Below are 15,160 nucleotides of genomic sequence, written 5' to 3'. Positions count from 1 at the left end.
AGCAACCTGGCGAACCTCCTTCGCACCCGATCCCATGCAATGCAAACAGAGCATCACACAATACCGGCGCTGTGAATAACCAAAGTTCTGCACTCCTCCAACTTGTTCTCCTTGCCCTTATAATTTATGCCTGGACTGAAAAAGGCAAGAATTATGAATTTACTATCCCATTGCAGTCTCTTCCCACTTTCAGCGATATGCGCAGGATCATCACAAGTCCTTTTTTTCACCAAGCTGCCTATTTTCTTGGCATTTGACATGTTCCTTTTTCCAGTTTGAATCACCTTGCACTGACTAGAATTGTCTCCCATCTGCCACTGATTTGTCTAAGTGACAAAATCCTCCCCCCTCCCCACCAGCACTACCACCATATTTGAATCGACGCCATTAGTGACACGGTAGCTCAGTGGTTAGCACTGCTGCCTCAAATCGCCAGCGTTCCACGTTCAGTTTCAGTCTCAGAGGAGCATCTGTATGAAATTTGCTTATACTTCCCGTATTGGCATTGGTTTCCTCTGGCTGCTCTAGTTTACTCTCCATTGTGTTTCCACATCCTTGCCCAAATCTAAAGCACATGATATTATATTTTTTTCCTTTGCTGTAACACACTCCTCATACTGTATTGATAGATTATGGAATGTACATTAGGCTTTCCCTGTTACCTGTTAAACCTGTACCATCCATTCTCCAGTTTATCATCGCTCTTTGTCTCATTGGAATATTGAGTATGAGTGCAATCAATGCTCCTCCAAGCATCATTTAGGACTTTGTGATTTACACACGGGTCATTCTCTGCTGTCGAGGGGCCTATATGATAGAAAGATGTTTTAACACGATTGTGCAAATTATCACCAATATCACAAAGCGAGCCGCACGGACATTCACACAGCCACAACTGCAATCTCAAGTTACCATAGCGACCTGGAAAGAAGAAACATCACTGCGTCCTCTGGAATACCAGTTCCCGAGTAAAGGAACAAAATTAAGCTATGGAGATTTGATCATAGAAAGCGATATTCCAATGCATCTGGAAAGTATAGGACAGAATGAACTGTTCTCAGAGAAGAGAGAACAAAGAACGAGAGGTCAAGTTGGAAAGATGGATGGTGAAAGAAAAAAAAAGAAACAAGAACAAATTTAATTGGACGCAACAGTTGTTTGAATTCAAAACAGCACTGCCAGAAAGTACTGAAACAGATTCATCCAAATTTAAGAGATCCAGCATCTCCTCTTCTGTAATATGGAAATTTTTCCAAATATCACCGTGTTATCGACAAATTCTGTTTCTTACAGGTCGTTCGACACAGAAAACACTGATGCTAAACACTTGTTTCTTATATCCCCATCTCATGTGGATTCCCACATAGGTTGCCTTGCTGATCTTTGAGGGGCCGTATTGTCTCCTTGGTTACCTTTTTGTCCTCAGAGTTGAAAAATGTGGTGCTGGAAAAACACAGCAGGCCAGGCAGCATCCGAGGAGCAGGAGAATCGACGTTTCGGGCATAAGCCCTTCTTCAGAATAAAGGCTGGTGTGCCGAGCGGGCTGAGATAAAAGGTTGGGGAGGGAATTAGGGGGAGGGAAGCTGAGAGTACTATAGGTGGAAGGAGGTGAGGGTAACGGTGATAGGCCGGAGAGGGGTGGGGGCAGAGTGGTCGCGAAGAAGATTGCAGGTCAAGAGGGCGGTGCTGAATCCGGGGGTTGGGACTGACATAAGGTGGAGGGGGGGGGGGAAATGAGGAAGCTGGAGAAAGCTACATTCATCCCGTGTGGTTGGAGGGTTCCTAAGCGGAAGATGAAGCACTCTACCTCCAGGCGTCGTGTGGCCAGGGTCTGACGATGCAGGAGGCCAAGGACCTGCATGTACTTGGCAGAGTGGGAGGGGGAGTTAAGGTGTTTAGCCGCGGCATGTTGGGTTTGTTGGTGCGTGTGTCCCAGATTTATTCCCTGAAACATTCCGCAAGTAGGTGGCCTGCCTCCCCAATGTTTCAGGGAACACCTCTGAGACACCTGCACCAACCAACCCAACCGCCCCGTGGCTCAACACTTTAACTCCCCCTCCCACTCCGCTAAGTGCATGCAGGTCCTTGGCCTCCTCCATCTCCAGACCCTGGCCACACGACGCCTGGAGGAAGAGCGCCTCATCGTTCTTCCAGACCTCTCCGCCCCACAACCCCTCTCCGGCCTAACACCCTCACCCACACCTCCTTCGTCTTCCCAGCACCCCTCCCCCAAATTCCCTCCTCCCTACCTTTTATCACAGCCCGCTTGGCACACCAGCCTCTTTCCTGAAGAAGGGATTATGCCTGAAACTTCGATTCTCCTGCTCCTGGGATGCTGCCTGGCCTGCTGTGTTTTTCCAGCACCACATTTTTCAACTCTGGTACCCCAGCATCTGCAGTCCTCACTTTCTCCTACAATTTTGTCCTCGGTATAGTTATAAATTCTCATTCAACCCGTTTTCCAAAGCTATCTAATGTCTCCTTCTTATCCTCTTGATTTCCATCTTAAGTATACTCCTCCTGCTTTTATACCCTAAGGATTCACTCGATCTCTGCTGTCTCTACCTTACATTTGCTTTCTCTCTTTTCATATCCAAAACCTTAATTTCTCTGGTCACCCAGCATTCCCTACAGCTACCCGCTTTTCACTCTAAGTTTAATATACTGTCTCTGGACTGTCATTCTCTCATTTCTGAAGGCTTGCCATTTTCCAGCTGTACCTTTACCTGCGAACATCTGGTCCAATCAAATTTTAGAAACTCTTGCCGATAGCATTAAAAATGGCCTTCCTCCATTTTAGACCTTCAACTTTTAAATCTATCATTTTCCACGACTATTTCAAAACTACAACAATTATGGTCGTTGGCCCCAAAGTGCTGCCCCAATGACATCTCTGTCACCTGCCCTGCCTTATTTCCTAAGAGTAGGTCACGTTTTGCTGCTTATCTAATAGGTACATCGACATACTGAATCAGAAAATGTTCTTATTCACACTTAACAAATTAGTCTCCATCGAAATCCTTGAGAAATTGAGGACCGCAGATGTTGGAGATTAGAGTCGAAAATGTGACGCTGGAAAAGCACAGCCAGTCAGGCAGCAACTGAAGAGCAGGAGAATCGACATTTCAGGCATAAGCCCTGATGAAGGACGTATGCCTGAAACGTCGATTCTCCTGCTCCTCCAATGCTGCCTGACTGGCTGTGTTTTTCCAGCACCACACTCTTCGACTCCATCTAAAAGTTTAACACTATTGCATTCCCAGTCAAATTAAAGCCCGCTACCAATGCCACCCTATTATTCTCACAGATAACAGATCTCCTTACAAATTTGCGTCGCAATTTCACGTTGACTATAAGGTGGGATCTAGAATACAATCTCAGTAAGGTGTTCATCCTTGTTCTATTTCGCAGTACCAACAAAATAATTTCCCTTGATGCATGCATAGGAATTTCCTTCTAAAGTTCAGCCATTACGCTATCCCTTATGAAAAACACTGCTCCTCCTCATCTCTTCCCCCCTTTTTATGCTTCCTATAGCATTTGCATCCTGGAAAATGAAGGTGCCAGTCCTATCCATCTCCCAGCCATGTCTCGGTATTGCTATATTATCCCAGTCCCGTGTCCCTAAACATGTTCTGACTACATCTACGTACAATGTTGGGCCTCTTGCATTGAAATATATGCAGTTTAATTTTTCAGAAGTAACAAAGAGCATTGATGAAGGCCCAGCAGTGGATATGCTTTACATGCACTGAAGTAAGACATTTGAAATGTATCCTCATGGTCACTGGTTAGCAAGGATAAATCTCATGGAATGCAGGGAGAACTAGCCAGTTGGATACGGAACTAGGCTGAAGATAGAAGATGGAGGGTGTTAGTGGAAGGTTGTTTTTCAAACTGGAGGCCTGTGAACAGTGGTGTGCCACAAGGAGGGGTGATCGTTCCACTGCTTTTGGTCACCGATATAAATGATTTGGATGTGAGCATAGGAGGTATGCTGAATACATTTGCAGATGACACCAAAACAGGAGCTGTCGTGGTGCACGAAGGAGGTTACCTCAGAGCACAACTGGATCTTAGTCAGATGGGCCAATGGGTTGAGGAGTGCCAGATGGAGTTTAATTTAGATAAATGTCAGGTGCTGTATTTCGGAAAGGCGAATCAGAGCAGGACTTAAACACTTAATGGTCACGTTCTAGAGAGTGTTGCTGACCGCAGAGACCGTGGAGTGCAGTTCATAGTTCATTGAAAGTGGAGTCACAGGTAGATAGGATAGTGAACAAGGCATTTGGTATGCTTTCCTTTATTTGTCAGAGCATTAAGTACTGCAGTTGGGAGGTCATGATGTGGCTGCACAGGACGTTAGTTATGCCACTTTTGGAATATTTTATGCTATTCTGGCCTTCGTCCTAGCGGAAAGATATTTGGAAACTTTAAACGATTCAGAAAAGATTTGCAAGCGTGTTGCCAGGGTTGGAGGATTTGAGCGAAAAGGAAAGGCTGAATAAGCTGATGCTGTTCTCCCTGGTGCATCGGCGGCTGAGGGGGTGACTGTGTAGAGATTAAAAATTGATGTGATTCATGGTTAGAGTAAATAGACAAGATATTTTCCTTGGGATAGCGGAGTCTGGAGGGGATAGATTTAGAGTGAGAGGCGAAAAAATCTACAAGAGATCTAAAGGGTAACGTTTTCATGCAGAGAATGGTGGGTGAATATATTGATCTGCCAGGGGCATTGGTGGAGGCTAATATAATTGTAACTTTTAACAGGTAACTGGATGGGAATATTATTAGGAAATTTTAAGAGGAATATTGGACTAGTGATGGCAAATTAGATTCGATTAGGATATCTAGTCAGCATGGACGAATTGGATAAAAAAGTCTGTTTCGATGCTGTCCAACTCTATGATTAAGTTGGTTCGGATATGATGTGATAGACATTTCGAAAGGAGAAAAGCCCAATAATATATAACTATCACGATGTGCCACACCATTCAGTTAACTTACCTGACCTCTGGTACTCACCTTCTCTCACTTTGATGTGTAATTGGAAGACACTGCCATCAGTCACACGTCACGTCCTCACACACCCTATCTCACTCCCCTCAGTCACTGTATCACACTCACCTCAGTCACTGCATTCGGGACCGCGTCCCCATTCATTGCATCACACACATCTCAATAACCATATCCTTTCCCCTCAGTTATGGAATCTCAGTCACCTCTGTCATTACACCCAAATTCCAAGCCGCATCATATTCCCATTCGTAGCTTAAGGCACTTTCCTCAGTCAATGCATTCATAATCCACTCCGACAGAGCACCCAACCCGGCTTATTCACACCATCTCCCTCTCCTTATTCAGGGAAGAGAGCATACCTCAGGCACATCATTCCACTCCCCTCAGTCACTGCATCCTCCATGCTCTAACTCAGTACACTCCAAGCCCCTCAATTTCTGCATCAGAGTGGTGGTCTTCTTGTGGTACGAGGTGGTCCCTCGGCCTGAAAAGGTCTCAGCGTGGTTTCTTGCCCTCGAGGTAATTCCAGAGCGATCTCCCAGCCGCCTGAAACTCGAGAGACAGCCCAGTGTGGTCTGTAATCAGCGCCCAGTACGTGCAGAAAGTGCAGAGTGCTGTATTCTCGGTTGGAATTCTGTTGTTCAGAAACTGAAATTCTCCAAAACTGACATTTTTATTTCTCCATTTCTTAGATTAGATTAGGTTCCCTACAGTACAGAACTAGGACCTTCAGCACAACAAGTCCACACCGACCCTCTGATTTACTACAATCCATTCCCATCAGACACTTCATTCCACAACTTTTGCTCACTGAGTGATATTATTCTGTGTTTCAACATGGAATTATCTTCAGTCACTGTATCGCATTTCTCCCAGTTGTTACCTTCATTCAACACATCCCACTTCCCAAAGTCACTACATCTCAATTATTTCATTACTTCAATATATTCCCCTCAGTCACTGTGTCACATTCTCACTCTTTGTGTCCTGTTTTCCGGTTCACGAAACTCCACTCAGAAAAGTCACAACATCATTTTCCCATTTTTGACAGAACGCAACTCTTCACAATCTCTGAATTTCTCACGCCTCAATTACTACATCCAACTTCAGTTATTGACTGCATTCCACACCCCTCAGTGACAGCATGACACTATCCTCAGGAATTGGATTCCACTCTTCGGAATCACTGCAACCCAATCCCCTCAGTGACTATATTTCACTTCGCTCCGTCACCACTTCTTACTTCCCTCTGTGTCTGCATCTCACTCCAATAAGTCACTCCATCATGTTCCGCTCAGTCACTCGGTCATTCCCCTCAACTCCCCTCAGTCACCATACCATGCTCACGACAGTCTCCATATTCCACGTCCCTCGGTTTCTGCATCCCATTTCCCTCAGTCACTAAATCTCACCACTCTGAGTTACTGATACCCACGGTTCTCATTCATTGCTTCCCATTTACCTGAGTCACTGTATCCCAAACTGCACAATGGCTAAATCCCATGCCATCTCACTCATTCGAACCAACTAACCTCAGTCAACACATCCCACTCGCCTCAGGCTTCATATCACACTGCACTCAGTTATTACATTCCCACTCTGGTCATTCACTTCAATGCATTCCACAGAGTCGCTAACTCTGACAACCCTGTTACCATGTTCTAATCCCCTCAGTTACAGTATCACACTCACCTCAGTGATTACTTCCCACAAGCCTCACTCCACACACCCTGGACAAGTGCTCCACCCCTTTGCCATGGTCTGTACTCTTATCAGTCTCGTTGTTAAGCTCTCCCACTACTGCAATCTCTTTCACAGAACGTGTGAGTGAGAGGAAGAGCTGAAAGCGCCGTTCCCTTATTTTACTGAACGGTTAATATTATACATCTGCTTTTATCGCCTTCTTCACTTTCAAATTTGAGGGTTACATCTCACAATCGCAAATCTGTTCAGAATGTATGATGCAGAGAATCACACTGTATGTGATTAGTAAACAGCTCTATGCCTGTATAATAAGCAATGCTGTGAGGGCAGCCAACCTTGCCTTATGTAGAAATGAAACAAATAATTAAAAGGAAATAAATCCTGATTTCTCTGATCACAGTTCAGCCACGATGTCATTGAATGCTCAAACGGGCTTGAGGGCCTGAATGTTGCAATGAAAGACTGGAGAGTCTGGTTCATTTCTCCCCCATGCTATAGGCAGGGTTAATAGCAGATTTCACAGACGAATTATGAATCATATGAATGCTGCATTGTGTGTACACTAGAGCAACATGAATCCGATTCGGTACAGTATCAATTAAAATACTGATGAAAAGGTTCCAAACTGAATTTGGGGACTTGCTCCATTCACTAATCAGCAGATGGCTTTAGTGGCATAATCTAACTGTTGTTGTCACTCTAATTTGGTAAGAACTGTGGGTAGAAAATCAGTCAGTTTAGCTTCTACTGAATCCAGATATTCCCCATTTTTTAAAAAAAGGCTGGTTAATCCTTTATATTTCCAATAGGAATGAACTCACCATTGGGAACGAGGAAGTCGATTTACCAGAGACCTACCATTCAACTTAGTTTTAAAATTTGCATTTATGTTCTGTGTATACTGCAAAAATGGCATCATTCTTTGCAACACGCAAATCGCAGGAATATCCATCAAGTCACGGATTAATGTTACCAGGTGAGCTGTTGCTTCCATTTAATTTATATTTAAATAAACCACATTGAAGTATGACTATTATGCAAATGACTTACTAAGCAACCCGAGAATCAGCAGCAGTGTCCTCATCTCAATATGTGATATTCTAGAAAGTGAAACAAAAAAATTATGTTAGAGAAGGGTAGTTCAAACGAGAATAGGAGGAAATATATCTTGGTGGGGGCGGGGTGAAGGCGGGGAATTAACTGCCGAGAATTTAATTTCACAGATGTTGACGTCTGTCAGTGTGACACAGAGACACAATAGTTAGCACTGCTGCCTCACAGTGCTCGGATCGATTCCACTGTTGGACAAATTCCTGTGTGGAGTTTGTACATTTTCCCCTTGTCTGCGTGGTTTACTCTGAGTGCTCTGGTTTTCTCCTACAGTTCAAAGATGTGCAAAGTAGGTGAATTACTTATGCGAAATTGCACATACTATATATGGATAAGCAGGTTAGCTGGGTTAGTTATGGGTAATGTGGGCTTAGAGGAATATGGTCGGGGCGAGGGTGTTGGTGAGATGCTCTTTGGACGGTCCCTACGGACTCAATGGGCCTAATGGACTTCTTTTATACTGTTGGGGTTCTCAATTTCTATGATCTCGCCCCATCACTTGGACCCTTACAGACAAATTTAACTTTGCCCCTTTCATTCAAGAATTCACCTATGGAGTGTAATCTGCACAATTTCCTCTTTGGGAACCCAGAGGACGGAAGTTAATCTGTCTCCTGCACTGCAATATTTGTAATTGTTGACGCTGGAAACACACGTTTCATAACATTGAAGGCTATGAGCATCAACTGAGAAACTCGGTTGAGTGTAGCCATTAGCTTCTTTTTCTGTTCTGTATGATTGCTTCTGTTCAGGAGTCAATCAAAATGATGTCAGACATTTGCTCATCTTTTTCATCACTCATGACCTCCACTGCTCTGGAGGGAATGACATTTACCTTGGTGGTTCCATAAGGCAAAAATGATATTATACAATGAAGATGTCATGTATTCATGACAGATTGGTCTATGAAAATATCGCAAGATTTTCCCATGAACTCTTCATGCTGGCTATTAAAACCATTCTCTATTTTTGTTTTCTAAGTCATGTGTAGTTTAAAGATCTCCATGACCACTTCTTTTGTATTATCCCAAGCATACGCAAATTTGCTTCATATGTTACCAGCCACAATGAGCTTATTGTTCAAGAAGATGCCAGCCGCATCTAATACTCCATTACTTTGACTACAATTTTATCTCTTCAGAGGGACAGATCAAAAATCTACCTGGCTCACTCACTCACCCAGACCCGAAGCAATCTCTCTCCATTATTGTAGCTGTGAAATATTGATTGCTGTATCCCACTGTCTCTCATTTGACTTGAAATTTATTATTCACTTTCAATAAGACATCGAAATACAGAAGGAGCTAGCTCTGCTTTTCTCACAGATAACCCAATGGATATTTAACGTTCATGTTCATCTCTCAATTTGGGATCCAGACGGATTAACATCAACTCTGTATTTCATTCTTCAAATGGGCCCAAGCGAATGGACTACAATTGAATTCTTTACACTTGTTTTAAACTTGAAATGTCTACAGTGACGTATGTAGGACTGCCTACGATATGACACATGTATTGATTATGGTAAACTGCCATTTTAATTGAATAGTCCACAGAACCAAATTTAGAAATATTTACGTCTGCATTTTTTCATGTTTTTGTTGCAAACTGCATTGTTTTGATGGCATTGTTTAACATATCCTAGAATGATTATTCTGTCATTAAGAGTGCTGTGTAATTAACCTTGGCCGACATACTGACCTTTTATCCATGCCCCTGTAAACATCTGGGATGACATGAAGTTGAGCATAGATCTTGGCAGGTTTTATGTGAACGCTATGAGGTTAAAGATGCTGTATAGCGAGGCAACATGCGACATTATCGACTTTTGGAAGGGAAGTGGAAGAGAATACTTTATGAAATGGACTGTGATGACAGTTTAAAGTAAAACCAGAGATTCCTGTAGCTCTACAGGTCATGTAAGCATCAGTGGAGGAATAGTCAGTTTCTGTTTGAGCTCTCGAAACCCTTCCTCATGAAACCAGAAATTTTAAATCTGTTTCTCTTTCCTCAGATCACGCCAGACCTGCTGAGTTCGTAACAACATCTTGTTTCTATTTCAGATTGCCAACACTGGCAGTTGGGCAGGTCTCACTTTCCAGAAAGGAAGCATCTGTTCGTTTTAGTTCATCAGAAGGAATAACAAGATGACAGCATTTTACGATGGGCATTTCGGCGGCGGGGGGGGGGGGGGGGGGTGGGGGGGCGGGAGGGCGGTGGTGGCGAAGAAAAAAGAAAATCCATGCAAATTGTAGTCAGTGGTCGGGATTGCACTGTCAACAAGAACGTTGGAGGTAGCAAACGACGAATCGTTTTCAGAATACTTGGATGAACAGCTGTGCCTTCATATTCAAGGTTATGGGATGAGGACGTGAATTTGACATGACCAGAGTATTTTAATGGTTCAGAGTCAATAGGTTGAAAGTGTCTCTTATATGTTAGAAGATTCTGTGATGTAGACAATTGGTGCATTACCATTAGAGTCAGCAAACCACGGGTGGATTGAAGGATTGAAAAGAAGAGTCCTTCATGGCGAGGCCAGCCACTGTGGGAAAGGAATCTCCTCTGCTTGGATCATTCTGCATCACAAATCATCCGATCTACCAGTTGAGCTACAAAAGGCCATTTGGTTTGAATATCACATGGAAGTCAATGGTACACCACAGACATTGAGATGTAATATCAAAAACACAAAGCCCTCCGCCACACAGAATCCAACACGAACAATTCCAATACTTCCACAGAATGTGACACGTATACTGACATCACTTGACATCGCTATGGTGCATCTAAGTACTTCTTCGCAATATGTTTCCAAAGTAATGAGAGTTTTGGCTTCCCACTGCAAATTCTGTGGCAAGCTATATCCTCACACATTCTTGAGATCTCATGCCCCGATCTTACATCTATGTTCTAGCCATTTCAGCGACCCCTCCATCAACCTGAAAAGTTCTTTGTGGAGTTTTGAGAAGATTTGTAGTTCAGGTTTAGGTTCTGGACATAGGTTTGCTCGCTGAGCTGGAGCATTCATTTTTAGATGTTTCATCACTGTTCGAGGTAACATCTGCAGTGAAACACAGAATGAAGCACTGATTGTGTAGCCTGCTATTTATGTGTTTGAGTTTCCTTGGATCGGTGATGTCTTTTCCTATGGTGACATCATTTCCTATGGTGATGTCATATCCTGTTTTCTTTCTCAGGCGAATGTTAGATGGGTTCCAAGTCAATGTGTGTGTTGATAGAGTTCTGTCGAATGATTCGAGGTATTCTCGTGCATGTCTCTGGTGGCTTGTCCTTGGGGAAATTCGGATTGGCATTGACAGGAAAACTGCAGAAGGAATCATCCCAACATTCACAAATGAAGCTGCATTAGAACACTATTTCAATAATCCGTCACACATTGCAGCACAGAAGATATACACAGAATAGAGGAAGATCACTGAAACAGTGTATTTAAAAACAATACGTACCCAATGAACACTGTCCGCCAATTACTGAGCAACAAACCCAAAACAAGCAGACAAAACATGTCCAGAAACCCTAGCCACTCTCTCCTACATCAAAGACACCTCAGAAATGACTGACAGACGACTTAAACCTCTTGGCATCATGATAGTCCACAAACCCACCAACACACTAAAACAGTTTCTAGTGAAATTGAAAGATCCTCTCTGACCAATAAGCAAAACTAATATTATTTACAATATACCCTCTAAGAACTGCAACAAACACTGGACAACAGGCAGAACACTCGTCACCTGGATACATGAACATCATCTCGCCACAAAATTATGTACCCTCTCACTAGTATCCTTACAGAGGCATGGAATTGAGGGTGATTTAGCAGTTTGGATTAGAAATTAGCTTTCTGAAAGAAGACATCGAGTGGTGGTTGATGAAAAATATTCAGCTTAGTGTCCAATTATAAGCGGTGTGCCGCAAGGATCTGTTTTGGGACCAGTGCTGTTTGTCATTTTTAGAAATGACTTAGACTCAGGCATAGACGGATGGATTAGTAAGTTTGCAGACGACACTAAAGTCGGTGGAGTAGTGGACAGTTTTGTCGTATGTTACAGGTTGCAGGGGGACTCTGGATAAACTGCAGAATTGGGCTGAGAAGTGGAAAACGGATTTCAATGCAGCTAAATGTGAGGTGATGCACTTTGGGAAGAATTACAGGATGGCAGCGTACTGGGTCAATGGAAAGATTCTTGGTACCGTGGATTTGCAGAGGGATCTTGGAGTCCATCTACATAGATCCCTGAAAGTTGCCACCCAGGAGAATAGTGTCATGAAGAAGGCATAAGGTGTGTTAGATTTCATTGGACGAGGGATTGAGTTCCGGAGCTGCAATATCATGTTGCAACTATACAAAACGCAGGTGTGGCAACACTTGGAATATTGTGTACAGGTCAGGTCCCCTGAAAATTTTGGGAAGGACGTGGAAACAGTGAAATAGGTGCAGAGGAGGTTTATCATGTTGTTGCCTGTACTGGAGTGAAGGTCTTTTGAGGAAAGGCAGAAAGACTTGAGTCTGTTCTCATTGGAAAGAAGAAGGCTAAGAGGGCATTTGATAGAGACATCCAAGCTGATCTGAGGATCAGATAGGGCAGACCATGAAAGTCTTTCTTCTATGATAATGATGTCAGCTTGTACGAGGTGGCATAACTACAATATGAGGGGTGATAGATTTAAGACAGATATCAGAGGCAGGTCCTTAACTCACCAGTGAAACGTTCGGAGGCTCAATAGACAATAGAGAATTGGTGTAGGAGTAGGCCATTCTGCACCTCGAGACTGCAAATCCATTCATTATGATCATGGCTGATCATCCTCAATCAGTATCCTGTTCCTGCCTTATCTCCATAACCCTTGATTCCACTATCCTTGAGAGCTCTATCCAACTCTTTCTTAAACGAATCCAGAGACTGGGACTCCACTGCCTTCTGAGGTAGAGAATTCCACTCACCCACCACACTCTGGGTGAAGAAGTTTCTCCTCATCTCTGTCCTAAACGGCCTACCCCTTATTTTTAAGCTGTGTCCTCTGGTTTGGGACTCACCCCTCAGTGGAAACATGTTTCTTGCCTCGAGAGTGTCCAATCCTTTAATAATCTCATATGTCTCAATCAGATTCCCCTCTCAGTCTTCTAAACTCAAGGGTAAAAAAGCCCAGTAGCTCCAATCTTTCAACATCAGATAGTCCCGCCATTCCAGGAATTGACCTCATGAGCCTACGCTGCACTCCCTCAATAGCTAGAAAGTCTTTCCTCAAATTTAGAAACCAGAACTGCACACAACTGCTGTACCTGCATGCTTACCTTCATTGACTGGTGTACAAAAACACACAGATCTCTTTGTACTGCCCCTTTTCCTAACTTGGTCCATTTAGGTCGTAATCTGCCTTCCTGTTCTTGCCACCAAAGTGGATAACCATACATTTATCCACATTAAACTGCACCTGCCATGCATCCGTCCACTCACCGAGCCTGTCCAGGTCACTGTGTAATCTCCTAACATCTTCCTTACATTTCACCTTGCCACCCAGCTTTTTATCATGAGCAAATTTGCTAATGTTACTATTAATACCATCTTCTATATCATTAATATATATTGTGAAAAGCTGCGGCCACAGCACTGATCCTTGCGGTACCCCACTGGTAACTGCCTGCCATTCTAAAATGGAGCCGTTTAGCACAACCCTTTGTTTCCTATCAGCGAACCAACTTTTAATCCAAGTCAGAACTTTGCCACCAATACCATGCGCCCTTATTACGCTCACTAACCTCCTATGTGGGACTTTATCAAAGGCTTCTGAAAGTCCAGGTACACTACATCCACTGGATCTCCCTTATCCATCTTCAGAGTTACAACCTCAAAGAATTCCAGAAGATTAGTCAAGCATGATTTCTCCTTCATTAATCCAGAATGACTCTGACCTATCTTGATTCTGCTTTCCAGATGTGTCGCTGGCATTGTTACCTCGTTAGGTGACGAAACATCCGAAAATGAACCTTCCAGTTCAGCCATCAAATATTAATCTGGAAACGTTCTTTGCTGTCTACTATGTCCAGACCTCTCCTAGTTTTGTTGAGTTGCATTTGTTCCACTCTCCTGACTTTCCCCAACTTTACCCAATGCCCGCAGCCAGCCGTGTCACATTCTATGCTCCTATGATAAAAAGCGCAGTCTGTTCAAGCTTTCTTCATCACTGAAAATTTGCAGTCAAATATTTTCCTGGTCAATCTCCTCTGCACCCACTGCTGGGCAATTATGTTTTTCCTAGAATATGCGGCTTCCTTAACTACATGCAACTGTCTGGGTGCAGCACAAACAATATGACAACAGCTGTTTAATTTGGAGAATTGTACTGTCTTCAGGGTCTGTCTTGGAGTCAGAGATTTTCCTACTTTCAGTCTCTTCATTAATTTCAGTACCTGCATTGCTTGCAGGTTATCTCTTAATGTTAGGGCCTGTATTCGTCTATGCTGACTGTACTGTTGGGATCTTTTTTCATCGAGAGGGTGGTGGGAACCTGGAACTCACTGTCTCAAAGGCTGGGAGAAGCAGAAATCCTCATAACTTTGAAGAAATAGTCAGGTGTCGACTTCAGACGACAGGGCACACAAGACATCGAAATCGGTTAGAATATTAAGTTGCATGGCATGGTACAGTCAGCCAAAGTATTTCAATTTTCTCTGTTATTAACATCAAATGCTTTTTGGCTCTGCCTGTAATAATTTGTGATTCCTATTAGTTTTACGAATGTTGCTCCAACATTCAACCCTTCCTCAGTCGTTGCATCCTACACCTGCCAGCCACCACATTCCACTACCAACAGTCTTGAAACCCTTCTGCCCTCAGTCTCTAATTTCGATTTCTATCAATCACTACATCCCACTCGCGTCAGTCACAATATCTTTTTCCCATCAGAAGCTAAATTCCATCCCGTCAGTTAATGATTACCATTGTCCTCAGTGACTGCATCCCACTCGCTTTGTTCCAATTCCCCTCACTCATAAATCCAACCCCATCTCAGTAATTCCATCCCACTATTTTTAGTCACTATGCCTTATTTGCCTCAGTCACCACATGCCACTCCATTCAGTCAGTGCACCCCACTATCCTCATTCAGTTCAACCCATTCACCTCAGTAACTGCATCCGATTCCCTAAAGTCAGACTATCCCCTTCACCTCAGTCACTACTTCTCATTCCACTCAGTCAATGGAGCCTCTTCCACTCAGTTACTGTATCACACACAAGTCAGTGATTTCTTAATCCCACATGTCCCGCCCATGTCCTTCTCCACCCTGTTGTGGTATCTAC

This window comes from Chiloscyllium punctatum, chromosome 43, assembly GCF_047496795.1.
Source record: "Chiloscyllium punctatum isolate Juve2018m chromosome 43, sChiPun1.3, whole genome shotgun sequence".
NCBI lineage: Eukaryota > Metazoa > Chordata > Chondrichthyes > Orectolobiformes > Hemiscylliidae > Chiloscyllium > Chiloscyllium punctatum.
Note: the sequence above shows the minus strand (reverse complement) of the source record.